Here is a 16353-nt window from a genome sequence, read left to right as displayed (position 1 = left end):
CCCCTGGTCACGGCCGACAAATGATCTTCCAGTGTCAGCCGTGGATCCAGGAGGACTCCCAGATTGCGCGCCCTCTCTGAGGGGGCCAAGGATTCGCCCCCTATAGACAGCGATGGAACCAACTGACTATGCCGGGGCGCCGGCAGCCACAGCCACTCGGTCTTGGAAGGGTTGAGTCTGAGTCTGTTCCTTCCCATCCTGTTCACATAGATTACATGTAATAATAACTGTTCACATAGATTACATGTAATAATAATAATAATAATAATAATAATAATAATAATAGTAGTAGTAGTAGTAGTAAAGTTGGAAGGGACCTTGGAGGTCATCTAGTCCAACCCCCTGCTCAGGCAGGAAACCCTACACCATTTCGGATAAATGACTGTCCAGTCTCTTCTTAAAAACTTCCAGTGTTGGAGCATTCACCGCTTCTGGAGGCAGGTGGTTCCACTGGTTAATTGTTCTCACTGTCAGGAAGTTTCTCCTTAGTTCCGGGTTGCTTCTCTCCTTGACTAGTTTCCACCCGTTGCTTCTTGTCCAGCCCTCAGGTGCTTTGGAAAATAGTCTTTGACTTATGACCACAATTGAGCCCAAAACTTCGGTTGCTAAGCGAGACACTTATTGAGTTTAGCCCCACTTTACAACCTGTTAAGTGAATCACTGCAGTTGTTAATAACATGGTTAAGTGAATCTGGCTTCCCCATTGACTTTGTTTGCCAGAAGGTCACAAAAAGGGATCACGTGATCCCAGGGCGCTGCAACGGTCATAAACACGAGTCAGTTGCCAAGGGTCTGGATTTTGATCATGTGACCATTAGGGGTGCTGCAACAGTTTTAAGTGTGAAGAGTGATCATCAGTCACTTTTTTCAGTGCCGTACTTTTAAAGGGTCATTAAATTGATGTAAATCGAGGATTATCTGTATAAGCAAATTGGAAACAGGATCGCTTTGCTGGGATGCCTGGAAGAAAGAGAATTTGGCTTCCTAGGTTAGGAGGGGGAGATTAATACTGCATCCAGTTTTGGTCACCATGATGTAAAAAAGATGCTGAGACTCTAGAAAGAGTACAGAGAAGAGCAACAAAGATGATTAAGGGACTGGAGGCTAAAACCTATAAGGAACGGTTGCTGGAATTGGGTATGTCTAGTTTAATGAAGAGAAGGACCAGGGGGGACATGATAGCAGTCTTCCAATATCTCAGGGGCTGCCCCAAAGAAGAGGGAGTCAAGCTATTCTCCAAAGCACCTGAGGGCAGGACAAGAGGCAACGGGTGGAAACTAATCAAGGAGAGAAGCAACCTGGAACTAAGGAGAAATTTCCTGACAGTTAGAACAATTAACCAGTGGAACAACCTGCCTCCAGAAGCGGTGAATGCTCCAACACTGGAAGTTTTTAAGAAGAGACTGGACAGCCATTTGTCTGAAATGGTGTAGGGTTTCCTGCCTGAGCAGGGGGTTGGACTCGATGACCTCCAAGGTCCCTTCCAACTTTTTATTATTATTATTATTATTATTATTATTATTATTATTATTATTATTATTATTATTATTATTGTTGTTGTTGTTGTTGTTGTTGTTGTTATTATTATTATTATTATTGTTATTATTATTATTGTTATTATTATTATTATTATTATTATCATCATCATCATCATCATCATCATCATCAAATCACAGCCATCCAGATCAACGGAACTCAGTCAGTTTCCAGTCAGACTATAACAGAAGTAAGCTTTGATTGAGGGAAAGTGGAAACATAAAGTTAATTTTTATCTTGAGGAGGGAGCAAGATATTGCCTAGGATGGTGTTGCTAAACTATTTGTGCGATGTTTGAATTGCTGGGATTATTCTGCATGCATTTAATACCTTTAGCGTTGTTATTTGATATCGTCGGATTTGATCTCACTCCACTCACCAAGAGTTTCTTTTTATACCAGCAACTTCCATCTTGGTGTTCGGTGGCTGTCTTGGGACTCTTGCTCCCACTAGCACGTCTTTCACACTTGGCCACTTTAAGATGGGTGGATTCCAGCTCCCAGAATCCCCTAGCCAGCATGCAGATCTTAAAATGGCCAAGTTTGTTGCTGGCTGGGGAATTCTGGGATTTGAAGTCCACCCATCTTAAAGTGGCCACATTTGAAAAACACTGTGCTAGCCCTATCGTTGCTGTTGACCTATTTCATTTCATTTCAACCCCCGTTACAACATTATACAGTATTGTGCAAACCATTTGAAAATGATTGTGTTGGGTTGTCTTTCCTATTTCTCCACTAAGATTACTCTCCCGCTCCCACCTCCATCCATGATTGATGGATGGAATCTATAAATCTTCCTCTTTTTTTCCAATTAGCTCTTAGCTCCTGCTGGTGGATTTAGTTGTGTGGAGTGAGTAAACAGAGGCATTCAGAACTGGAAGTAGAAGGAATTATTAACTCGATATGACACTATTTCTGCAAACATTACTAGTCACTCTGAAAAGTGTCATCTGAGAAGTCAAGTTCTAATTGCAGTAAAGGAGAGAGAGAAATCTTTCAAGGGTTAAAGAAAGAACTCTACCCTGCTGTAAATATGCCTCCATTTTCTTCCTGTTGGAAATATATAATCTGACCAATGGGTTAATGATTATAGGTAATGAAACAGCGCAAGTCTTTACGGGAGACCAAAACAGGAACAATTTGATAGTGCAAGCATTCAGTAACAGCATCCAGGGATATGTGATTTTTCCCCATTTTTTTTATTAAACCCTAGAAACATGGTTTTTAATTAAAAAAAAAACATAATTCGGCTTAAGAGAACTCTGTCTGTCCTATGGTTGAAGTTGAAATGCACCCATGACCTTGATTCGATACATAAATGCACTGGAGGTTTTTAAGAAGAGAGTGGACAGCCCTTTGTCTGAAATGGTATAGGGTCTCCTAATTGAGCAGGGGGCTGGACTAGAAGACCTCCAAGGTCCCTTCCAAGTCTGTTATTCTCTTCTGTTCTGTTCGTAAGTCAGGTTAGAGGAGTAGATTTTTCATAACAAAGGAAGAAACACATGCCCATTTATATGGGAATTACCCTCTAGTTTACCAATTCCGGATTATCTCTGCCATGGAAAAAAAATAAATGATTTCATATTGATGGGAGAGTTAAGATACCTTCATGTTAAGATCTGCCATAATAATAATAATAATAGTAAAGTTGGAAGGGACCTTGGAGGTCATCTAGTCCAACCCCCTGCTCAGGCAGGAAACTCTATACCATTTCAGAGAAGTGGCTGTCCAGTCTCTTCTTAAAAACTTCCAGTGTTGGAGCATTCATAGCTTCTGGAGGCAGGTTGTTCCACTGGTTAATTGTTCTAACTGTCAGGAAGTTTCTCCTTAGTTCTAGGTTGCTTCTCTCCTTGGTTAGTTTCCACCTGTTGCTTCTTGTCCTGCCTTCAGGCGCTTTGGAAAATAGCTTGACTCCCTCTTCTTTGGGGCAGCCCCTGAGATATTGGAAGACTGCTATCCTGTCCCCCCTTGTCCTTCTCTTCATTAAACTAGACATACCCAATTCCAGCAGCCTTTCCTTATATGTTTTAGCCTCCAGTCCCCTAATCATCTTTGTTGCTCTTCTGTGCACTCTTTCTAGAGTCTCGACATCTTTTTTACATCGTGGTGACCAAAACTGGATGCAGTATTCCAAGTGTGGCCTTACCAAGGCATTGTAAAATGGTATTAACACTTCACGTTATCTTGATTCTATCCCTCTGTTAATGCAGCCCAGCACTGTGTTGGCTTTTTTGGCAGCTGCAGCACACGGCTGGCTCATATTTAAGTGATTGTCCACTAGGACTCCGAGGTCCCTCTCACAGTTACTACTATTGAGCATGTTTAGCTATGGCTTGTGAAATAAGCCACATCAAGTGGATTCATAGAACACACGAAACCATAAACCACAATTTACAAACCACATTTGAATCCATAATGTACTTTGATNAGAGAGCATCATACTAAAGGCAGAAAAATCTACTCACCAGGCACTCTAAGTCTAGAATTTGCCAGTGGTTCCAAATCTGCAAGAGAAAAAGAAAAATAGGAAGGGAAATAAAACAAGAAATTCTTACTGGGCAGTATATGCAAAGCTCCATGTCTAGAAATGTACCAGTATTTTAAAACTGAGGGGTCCTTAATGCTCTCTGAGCTTGGTTGTTTTCTTACAAACATTTCATTACCTAAACTAGGTAACATCATCCATGCTAGATCATGAACAGAGCACTGATGATGTTACCTAGTTTGGTAATGAAACGTCTGCAAGAAAAGAACTAAGCTCAGAGTGTCAAGGGCCCTTCATTTAAACCCTGAAACTACAAATATTCTCCTTTACTGTTTCATTTTAAAACTGATCTGCTAACATGTCTCTCAAAACCTGACCGCAGTTACATCTTTAAAGATGTGGTTGTCCAAATTAGATCTCAGACATGATTGTTCTTACTTTAGGATAAGCCGTAGTTTGGACAGGCTTGAAAATTGCGTATCTGTTGTTTAGCAGTCTGGCTTTCTGTTTCAAAATCTATTTAGATAGTTCTACAAGAATTATTACTAAATCACCCCGCAGCCTTCGTTCCATTGCCTTCAAAGAAATGTAAACAAATATACATCAGGCATAGCATAGTTTCTCCCCTTTTGGCTTGGGATGAGGTATCGGTTAGATTTAGAACATAGAATAATAAAGTTGGAAGGGACCTTGGAGGTCATCTAGTCCAACCCCCTGCTCAGGCAGGAAACCCTCTACCATTTCGGACAAATGGCTGTCCAGTCTCTTCCTAATTGTTCTAACTGTCGGGATCCTTCCTGCGATTCATCTGCTCCCTATTTTCTTTACCACTGAGTCTCCTCGTGAAGTCGCTTGGGAACAGGCGGCTGTGGTCGTCTCCTCACATACACTTCCGTGTCAGCAGTCTCCTGCACAGCTTGCTCTGCAGGACAATGGGGGGGGGGAGAGAAAACCAAACCAAAAAGGTTAATTCACACTCCAGCATCTCAATAACACAAGATCCACAGGTTAACACCCTACATACTGCATCCAGTTTTGGTCACCACGATGTAAAAAAGATGTTGAGACTCTAGAAAGAGTGCAGAGAAGAGCAACAAAGATGATTAGGGGGCTGGAGGCTGAAACATATAAGGAACGGCTGCTGGAATTGGGTATGTCTAGTTTAACAAAGAGAAGGACGAGGGGGGACATGATAGCAGTGTTCGAATATCTCAGGGGCTGCCCCAAAGAAGAGGGAGTCAAGCTAGTCTCCAAAGCCCCTGAAGGCAGGACAGGAAACAAATAGATGGAAACTGATCAAGGAGAGAAGCAACTTAGAACTAAAGAGAAACTTCCTGACAGTTAGAAAAATTAACCAGTGGAACAACCTGCCTCCAGAAGCGGTGAATGCTCCAACACTGGAAGTTTTTAAGAAGAGATTGGACGGCCATTTGTCTGAAATGGTATAGGGTTTCCTGCCTGAGCAAGGGGTTGGACTAGATGACCTCCAAGGTTCCTTCCAACTTTATCATCATCATCATCATCATCATCATCATCATCATCATCGTCATTGTCGTCATTATTATTATTATTATTATTATTATTATTATTATTATTATTATTATTATTATTATTATTATTATTATCCCTAAATGCTAACCTGCTCAGAAAGAAGTGGATATTTTTTTACATGCAGGCACCATAAACATTTCACATGCCTCTCTTTCAAAAACATTTCACACGAGAACCAGTTTGGTGTAGTGGTTTAAGGCACCAGGCTAGCAACCAGGAGATGGTAAGTTCTAGTCCTGCTTCAGGCACGAAAGCCGGCTGGGTGACTTTGAGCCAATCACCAGGAGATGGTGAGTTCTAGTCCTGCCTTACTGGATGACTTCGGATCCGTCCCTCTCTCTCAGCCCAACCCACCTCAGAGGATTGTTGTTATGGGGAAAATAAGAGGAGGAAAGAGTATAAAGTAATAAAGGTGGGATAAACATCTAATCAGCAAATAAAATAAATGCAGCTTTAGTCACCAGATCACTGGCTCAGTTACCCACTACTATAATTCTACCATCATCAAAAGATGTGTGAAGGTAACACAGTGCTAGGTTGCATTAACAGAGGGATAGAATCAAGATCAGGTGAAGTGTTAATACCACTTTACAATGCCTTGGTAAGGCCACACTTGGAATACTGCATCCAGTTTTGGACACCACGATGTAAAAAAGATGTTGAGACTCTTGAAAGAGTGCAGAGAAGAGCAACAAGGATGATTAGGGGATTGGAGGCCAAAGCATATAAGGAAAGGCTGCTGGAATTGGGTATGTCTAGTTTAATGAAGAGAAGGACGAGGGGGGACACAGTAGCAGTCTTCCAATATCTCAGGGGCTGCCGGTTTCTTCTCCCTCAGTTCGATAAGAGGTTCCGCGGACTTCCGTCCTGTTCTTCGTTGCCCACCTTTGATTAGTTCCTCTCTTCGTTAGATCTTGATTCCTCTTTGAAGGACTGTCACTCTTGTTAATTGGTCACCTTGTTGGACGGAGGTCTTCGCCACTTACGAGGTTGTGACCTTCAAATTAAGAAGAGACTGGATAGCCATTTGTCCGAAATGGTATAGGGTTTCCTGTCTGAGCAGGGGGTTAGACTAGATGACCTCCAAGGTCCCTTCCAACTTTACTATTATTATTATAGATAGGCACAAGATGGAAGGGGCATCCATAAGGTGCTTGGTGAAAATGGATGAACTGATCCAGAGCTACTTTCTTTGGTCCCCTTCCATATCCCCAGTTACTAGACACTCCCTGTTATTCCAGTCCATTTTTTTTGTCTATAGTCTGTTCACATGTGCCTCTGCTTCCAAGGTCTTTCTATTATGTTGTTCCAACAAATAACACATTCCTTCTATTATGAGCTTCAGTCAAAACCCCCGTCCCAAACAATGATGGGAAAGTTTACACTGTTTTTTAAAACAAATGGTCTTTTTTTTTTTCACGTGCCGAAAAACCAGGAAGTAGCAGACAAAGTTCAACCAAAATGAAAAATGAATGATTGTGGAACACGCTGCTGGCATGGAGCTAGAGGGTGGTGAACTGAGGCCATTGTTGAAAATGGCCTTGAGATTAAGAAAGGGCCAAAATATCACCAGATCAGAATTAGCTGACTCTGTAGGTAGATTTAAATTCTGGTTAATCCTGTAATCATTTATAGGGAGAATTGTTGCATAAATCATAATAAGAAGCTAGCTCAGGTATGCATGCTTGCTGTGTGTTTAAAGACTTGCCAAGTCTCACAAACACACCTTCTTTCAGTAACCTACTCCTGAATCCAGGGTAGGAGATTTGTTTAATACATAAATATTTTTCCCCAACCAGATGCTGTTTCCAGATGTGATGGCTTCCCCATAATATAATCCACCATTGGCTATGCAGTTCAAATCCCACGCTTCGGGAAAAATCAGGAAAAATAGCGCAAACATCACTCTTTCCCCAATTCCAGTGATCTCTCGCCTTGTCTTGGATTCTGAGTTTCACTTTTCTAGCCACAGTGGCTGAGGAGGATGGTATTATAGTCCAAAAATAGGAGGGAGCCAAACTGGCAAAAGATATACTTTCTAGACATGCAAATGCGCTCAATGATTCTGTGAGCACCTATGAAATTTGCGATGCCGACAGGGACTTACCAATTTCATCCAAGATATTCTGCTGAGCAGTATGGTGAGCTTTCTCCTGTTCGTTTAAAAAGAGAAGGTGGGAAAGAGAAAAAAAAAGACACAGATTAATTGGAAGCTTTAGAAGATAGAAGATAGCAATGTTCCAATATCTCAGGGGCTGCTCCAAAGAAGAGGGAGTCAAGCTATTCTCCAAAGCACCTGAAGGCAGGACGAGAAGCAACGGATGGAAATGAGAGAAGGAGAGAAGGAGAGAAGCAACCTGGAACTAAGGAGAAACTTCCTGACAGTGAGAACAATTAACCAGTGGAACAACCTGCCTCCAGAAGCGGTGAATGCTCCAACACTGGAAGTTTTTAAGAAGAGACTGGACAGCCATTTGTCCGAAATGGTATAGGGTTTCCTGTTTGAGCAGGGGGTTGGACTAGATGACCTCCAAGGTCTTTTCCAACTTTACTACTACTACTATTATTATTATTATTATTATTATCATCATCATTATTATTATTATCATTATCATTGTCATTATTATTATTATTATCATCATCATCATCATCATCATCATTATTATTATTATTACTATTGTTATAGAGCTGGAAGGGACCTTGGAGGTCTTCTAGTCCAACCCCCTGCTCAAACCAGGAGCCTTACGCCATCCCAGTCAAATGGTTGTCCGGTCTATTTTTGAAATCCTCCAGGGATGGAACACCTTCAACTCCAAGAGGCAAGCAGTTCCACTGATTAATTGTTCTCACTGTCAGCAAATTGCTCCTTACTTCCAGGTTGGATCTCTCTTTAATAAGCTTCCACCCATTACTTGATGTCCTGCTGTCTCTCAGTTAGGCTGCCAACAGGATGAACTTTCAACCAACACAAATAGCAACTGAAATATTAGTCCTATATTTCTGCAGGGCATCACGTTTTTTGGGGGGAAAAAACCTAGTTTATATCTTGTGAGACGGCTAGCTTTTTCTAACCACGGCTTAGGTGAAGTCTGAACTGTTTCATCTTCAGACTACACCCGCCCTGTTGAAGTTGTTAAAAGGAGAGGAAAATGCAAAAAACCAGTAAGCTTTTTTTTTTCTTCCTAGAAGCCTGTCTGGTGCTAAATACATGGCAGTGACTCTACTTTGACCTGCTTCAGGCTGGGGCGTTTAAAGGCATGGCTGCTATGCTGTGTTGAATATTGGATCTGCCTGCAGAAGGCCAGCCTGACATTCTTGCAGAAGGTTAACTGAAATTTAATGCCGGCAAACGAACTGCTCCCTTGCTGGACCTCTTCACTTATGCTCTCTCGTCTACTTACGGGCAAATTGAGAAATATAGTGATCTTTTCTGGAGACCAAACAGTCAATCAGAAAGGTAGCTAACCCATGGGAAAAGAGGGAATAACTGTTCACATAGATTACATGTAATAATAATAATAATAATAATAATAATAATAATAATAATAATAATAATAATAGTAGTAGTAGTAGTAGTAGTAAAGTTGGAAGGGACCTTGGAGGTCATCTAGTCCAACCCCCTGCTCAGGCAGGAAACCCTACACCATTTCGGATAAATGGCTGTCCAAAAACTTCCAGTGTTGGAGCATTCACCGCTTCTGGAGGCAGGTGGTTCCACTGGTTAATTGTTCTCACTGTCAGGAAGTTTCTCCTTAGTTCTAGGTTGCTTCTCTCCTTGATGAGTTTCTATCCGTTGCTTCTCGTCCTGCCTTCAGGCGCTTTGGAAAATAGTCCTTGACTTATGACCACAATTGAGCCCAAAACTTCGGTTGCTAAGCGAGACACTTATTGCATTTTGCCCCACTTTACGACCTGTTAAGTGAATCACTGCAGTTGTTAATAACATGGTTGTTAAGTGAATCTGGCTTCCCCGTTGACTTTGTTTGCCAGAAGGTCACAAAAAGGGATCACGTGATCCCAGGGCGCTGCAACAGTCATAAACACGAGTCAGTTGCCAAGGGTCTGGATTTTAATCATGTGACCATTAGGGGTGCTGCAACAGTTTTAAGTGTGAAGAGTGATCATCAGTCACTTTTTTTAGTGCCGTTGTACTTTTAAAGGGTCATTAAACAAATTGATATAAATCGAGGATTATCTGTATAAGCAAATTGGAAACAGGATCGCTTTGCTGGGATGCGTGGAAGAAAGAGAATTTGGCTTCCTAGGTTAGAAGGGGGACATTAATACTGCATCCAGTTTTGGTCACCATGATGTAAAAAAGAGGTTGAGATTCTAGAAAGAGTACAGAGAAGAGCAACAAAGATGATTAGGGGACTGGAGGCTAAAACTTATAAAGAACGGTTGCTGGAATTGGGTATGTCTAGTTTAATGAAGAGAAGGACGAGGGGGGACATGATAGCAGTCTTCCAATATCTCAGGGGCTGCCCCAAAGAAGAGGGAGTCAAGCTATTCTCCAAAGCGCCTGAAGGCAGGATAAGAAGCAACGGATGGAAACTAATCAAGGAGAGAAGCAACCTGGAACTAAGGAGAAACTTCCTGACAGTTAGAACAATTAACCAGTGGAACAACCTGCCTCCAGAAGCGGTGAATGCTCCAACACTGGAAGTTTTTAAGAAGAGACTGGACAGCCACTTGTCTGAAATGGTGTAGGGTTTCCTGCCTGAGCAGGGGGTTGGACTCGATGACCTCCAAGGTCCCTTCCAACTTTATATTATTATTATTAATTATTATTATTATTATTATTATTATTATTATTATTATTATTATTATTATTATTATTATCATCATCATCATCAAATCACAGCCATCCAGATCAACGGAACTCAGTCAGTTTCCAGTCAGACTATAACAGAAGTAAGCTTTGATTGAGGGAAAGTGGAAACATAAAGTTAATTTTTATCTTGAGGAGGGAGCAAGATATTGCCTAGGACGGTGTTGCTAAACTATTTGTGCGATGTTTGAATTGCTGGGATTATTCTGCATGCATTTAATACCTTTAGCGTTGTTATTTGATATCGTCGGATTTGATCTCACTCCACTCACCAAGAGTTTCTTTTTATACCAGCAACTTCCATCTTGGTGTTCGGTGGCTGTCTTGGGACTCTTGCTCCCACTAGCACGTCTTTCACACTTGGCTACTTTAAGATGGGTGGATTCCAGCTCCCAGAATCCCCCAGCCAGCATGCAGATCTTAAAATGGCCAAGTTTGTTGCTGGCTGGGGAATTCTGGGATTTGAAGTCCACCCATCTTAAAGTGGCCACATTTGAAAAACACTGTGCTAGCCCTATCGTTGCTGTTGACCTATTTCATTTCATTTCAACCCCCGTTACAACATTATACAGTATTGTGCAAACCATTTGAAAATGATTGTGTTGTGTTGTCTTTCCTATTTCTCCACTAAGATTACTCTCCCGCTCCCACCTCCATCCATGATTGATGGATAGAATCTATAAATCTTCCCTTTTTTTTTTCAATTAGGTCTTAGCTCCTGCTGGTGGATTTAGTTGTGTGGAGTGAGTAAACAGAGGCATTCAGAACTGGAAGTAGAAGGAATTATTAACTCAATATGACACTATTTCTGCAAACATTACTAGTCACTCTGAAAAGTGTCATCTGAGAAGTCAAGTTCTAATTGCAGTAAAGGAGAGAGAGAAATCTTTCAAGGGTTAAAGAAAGAACTCTACCCTGCTGTAAATATGCCTCCATTTTCTTCCTGTTGGAAATATATAATCTGACCAATGGGTTAATGATTATAGGTAATGAAACAGCGCAAGTCTTTACGGGAGACCAAAACAGGAACAATTTGATAGTGCAAGCATTCAGTAACAGCATCCAGGGATATGTGATTTTCCCCCATTTTTTTTATTAAACCCTAGAAACATGATTTTTAATTTAAAAAAAACATAATCCGGCTTAAGAGAACTCTGTCTGTCCCATGGTTGAAGTTGAAATGCATCCATGACCTTGATTCGATACATAAATGCACTGGAGGTTTTTAAGAAGAGAGTGGACAGCCCTTTGTCTGAAATGGTATAGGGTCTCCTAATTGAGCAGGGGGCTGGACTAGAAGACCTCCAAGGTCCCTTCCAAGTCTGTTATTCTCTTCTGTTCTGTTCGTAAGTCAGGTTAGAGGAGTAGATTTTTCATAACAAAGGAAGAAACACATGCCCATTTATATGGGAATTACCCTCTAGTTTACCAATTCCGGATTATCTCTGCCATGGGAAAAAAAAAATGATTTCATATTGATGGGAGAGTTAAGATACCTTCATGTTAAGATCTGCCATAATAATAATAATAATAATAATAGTAAAGTTGGAAGGGACCTTGGAGGTCATCTAGTCCAACCCCCTGCTCAGGCAGGAAACTCTATACCATTTCAGAGAAGTGGCTGTCCAGTCTCTTCTTAAAAACTTCCAGTGTTGGAGCATTCATAGCTTCTGGAGGCAGGTTGTTCCACTGGTTAATTGTTCTAACTGTCAGGAAGTTTCTCCTTAGTTCTAGGTTGCTTCTCTCCTTGATTAGTTTCCACCTGTTGCTTCTTGTCCTGCCTTCAGGCGCTTTGGAAAATAGCTTGACTCCCTCTTCTTTGTGGCAGCCCCTGAGATATTGGAAGACTGCTATCATGTCCCCCCTCGTCCTTCTCTTCATTAAATTAGACATACCCAATTCCAGCAGCCTTTCCTTATATGTTTTAGCCTCCAGTCCCCTAATCATCTTTGTTGCTCTTCTCTGCACTCTTTCTAGAGTCTCGACATCTTTTTTACATCGTGGTGACCAAAACTGGATGCAGTATTCCAAGTGTGGCCTTACCAAGGCATTGTAAAATGGTATTAACACTTCACGTTATCTTGATTCTATCCCTCTGTTAATGCAGCCCAGCACTGTGTTGGCCAAAAACCGTCGACGTCGTGTGCCGACCGAGTATAAATTCACTAACAGGTGATCCTGAGGCTCCAGGGAGAGTGTCAATGATGATAACTCGTACAAATCGATACCGAACACTTTATTCGGTGTAGTTCACCTAAGTATCTTGTGTGCTTTGGTATTTGGTGTTAAATGTTTGGTGTAAACTTAGGTATTACATGAAACTACGGTTTCTGCCCTGCAGGTCACAGAGCCTTTAGCCAGACCTAAGCTGGAATGAGTCTGTTCAGTGATTTAGTGGTCTTCCTTCTTGTGCCAAGAGGGATCAGAAGGTATAATTAATGGGTCACGCTGAAACAGATATGGAGGGCATGATAAATATTTCATGCCCAACTCTATAATCTTGATGTCCATTTTAGGAGAACATGGCTTGATGGCCATTCATGTTGGGCTGAACTTCAAATAGTCTCTTTGGGTTTTGTTCATCAAGACAGGCAGGATAGGATTTGTACTAGATCAGACAGTAAATTTGCAAATAAGCAAGCAGTTAGTTAAATAGCAGGAGTAATTTCTACAACCTTGACCGTCTCTCTTGTTAAATATATATATGGATAGGCTATGAAATGCAGATGTCTTAATGAATCTTCTTGCAGCAACCCAGGCCGGTTATAGATAGGGCTTACACATTGTGATAAGACGCAATTTATCTAATCGTGGTTTACTGGTTAGGTTCACACAGTCTGCTAAATCTGATGAGCAAATACACAGCCCAGGTTAGCAACGCACAGTTCTGTCATCATTGGATATCCTATGCCCAAACAAAAAAGCTTATATGATGGCTTAAGAATGAGAAGTCATTATACAACCAGCAAAGGAAGTGTCTAGGTTTTTCACTATCTGCTGGACCACAAATAACCTCAACCCAGAATTTGCCTAGATACTTGTGTTCAGGACCATAGTCTTCTCCATGCTAATATAAGGTACTGAAAGCTAGGGCATCAGAAAACATGAATGAAACCACCTGGATGCTTTGGAATTGCGATGTTGGAGAAAATAGTTGAGAAAAATCAAAATGCTTGCTGGAAATCAAGTAATGAAGCTAAAGCTTAAATATTTTGGACACTTCGTGGGAAAGTGACAGTAACTGAAGAAGACCCGGATGCTTGGAAAAATCGCAGGCACTTGGAAAAGAAGTCAGCAGAACACCTAATACCACCAGCCTGAATTTATGAAATCTCATAGGCAGTTATGGATGACAGTTCTGGAGAAAAAGATAGCCTTCAACCCACGAAAATTCAAAAGCAGTTGAATGATGGAACAACAAAAAATGCAAGATGTGACTCAATCCATGCAGTTACCTCAAAGGTGGATAGGTAGATTGGAGAAGGTATCCCCAGTCTGAGTGACCTTGTTGTTGGTTACACCTTGAAGGCTGAGGACCTCAGAGATTCCATAAAACTGAAGTCCACCCCCTCTGTTACGCTTTATCTCATTTTATCTGGATTTTATTGTGGCTCACCTGATGCTCTTTTCCTGCAGATTCCCTCTGGTGGGCTCTGTGATCAGAGTGAGGATGCTTCGTGTGGGTATCTGGGCTAAACAAAAGACCGCTTAACTTCTGCATGGAGGCCTCTAGCTCTTCTTCCGTGTATTCCAAAACTCTTCCGGCACCGCTGACCAACTGACTATAGGAGGTTGAAGGCTTTTCATTATCTGGCTTCCTCTTGATCTCATCATCTGGCTTCTGCTTCATCAGAATAAGTATTAAGACAAACAAAATTATGCACAGGTAGACAACCCAGAACTCTTCCATTCTAGTAGATTCAGGAACCCAACTTCAGCCAGAACTTTGAATATTGCCGTAGCAAACAGCAAAATTGGTGCTGGGTTGAGCAACTTTTCACAATTCTTTAGTAGGGAGGAAAAACTTACAATACTCCAAATTAAGAGCACAAATAAATCTGTTCCACTGGATATTTTGGGAAATTGAAATTAGAACTTCCTTGCTTAAAGAACTTTCGTCCACCTTAGATGTTCTTCACCAGAAAACACAACCGAACCTCAAATCGTATGCAAGTTACAGAAGGACTCCCTTTTTCTTAGATTCTGAGATGGTTTGTTAATGAATTAAAAAAAAAAAGCTTGTTTCCATGTTCTCATAAAGCTGGTTTGCCGTTGCTGCTTCCCTGCTCACTGGTGAATGCTAGGTGATCCTTCAGACCAGCGAGATCCGTTCCCCAGCCAAAAATATCAACCAGGTTCAGGAATGGTTCCCACAATTGTCCAGAGCTCCTTTGATATTTCAGATATGCAAGTCCTACGATGTTTAAATAGCCTTGTGTTTTATTTTCAAAATCCAAGATGTTAAGCTGTGATGATTGTGATCAGGTCCGGAATACTTTGATTTCGTTCATACGACTTGTAAACCAATTAACCAAAGGATGCTTATTCAAAAATGTTGTCCTTTAAAAATATATATACATGCAGAATCGAACATATAAGCTGAAGCTACTTTTAAAAATGATTTGCCAGGCTAGAAGACCCAGCCTTTTGAATTGTAAGCACCGCCAGAAATTAAAAATCTTGAAATCTCTTGAATTTATCTCCAAGGATATTTGCTCGTCAGGAAGTGGCTTTATATGGCTATTGAAGTCAAGCTCTTTCTCCTATGACTCCTTTTACACTTAGCTATTCCATAGGAATCGAGTCAATGGGCCAATTAAAAGATGGCACCCACCCCCATCTTTAGCCAATCCAGGAAGAGGGTCACTATCTATCATTCATCATTGCAAAGTCGGTCTCAAGGGCCAAAAAGTGAATGAGAAGGGCTGGCTGGAGGAGATGAATCTTGCAAGCCAAACTTGCAAGCAGTTACGAGGGCATAGCTGAGCTCCTGCCAGACGTTTTTGGTTACTGTTGAGAGAACGCCAGAGCTATAAGGAGGAGAAGCGACATCGAGATACTGCCTATATTTTCTATTTTATACCTGACTTGCTGACCGCACAGTCAGAGCTTTTAAAATAGCCTGTTCCTACAGCCAAGCTTCTTTCCTTACCACCTAAACGTTTTAAGAGATGCAGAAAAATCACCAAACGTGTACGGGACTTGGAAGCAATTCAAGGTACAAGCAATCCTCAGCTCGCGACCACAATTGAGCCCAAGATTTTTGTTGCTAAGCGAGACATTCAAGTGAGTTTTGCCCTATTTTACCACCTTTCTTGCCACAGTTGTGAAGTGAATCACTGCAGTGGTTAAGTTAGTAACACGGTTGGTAAGTGAATCTGGCTTTCCCATTGACTTAGAAGGTCGCAAAAGGGGATCACGTGACATCGGGAAAAGGCAACCGTTTATGAGCATGTCAGTTTTGACCACGTGCGCATGGGGATGCTGTAACCGTTGTGTGAAAAATGATGTTGCTTGTTTCAGTATTGTTGTAACTTTGAACGGTCACTAAATAAACTGCTGTAAGTCACATCTTTCTAGATGATTGAAAGCACTTAAGGTACGACGACTTTAGAGAATGAACTTACCAACTAAGGTAACCAGCTGCATATTAGAAGTCCTTTTTTGGGGACCCCTTGGGATAAATTAACAATGAAAATATGGCACCCATGATTTATCATTTGTTGCTTGTACACTGAGAGCTTTTGCACTAGAGACAAATTCCTTGTGTATCCAACCACACTTGGCCAATAAATAATTCTATTCTATTTTATTCTATTCTAATTTCATTCCATTCCAATATTCTATTCCATTCTATTCCAATATTCCATTCTATTCTATTCCAATATTCTATTCTATTTCATTCCATTATTCTATTCCATTATATTCTATTATTCTATTCTATTCTAATT

The sequence above is a fragment of the Protobothrops mucrosquamatus genome, unplaced genomic scaffold, assembly GCF_001527695.2.
Source record: "Protobothrops mucrosquamatus isolate PMUCROS unplaced genomic scaffold, P.Mucros_1.0 scaffold1298, whole genome shotgun sequence".
Taxonomy (NCBI): Eukaryota; Metazoa; Chordata; class Lepidosauria; order Squamata; family Viperidae; genus Protobothrops; species Protobothrops mucrosquamatus.
Note: the sequence above shows the minus strand (reverse complement) of the source record.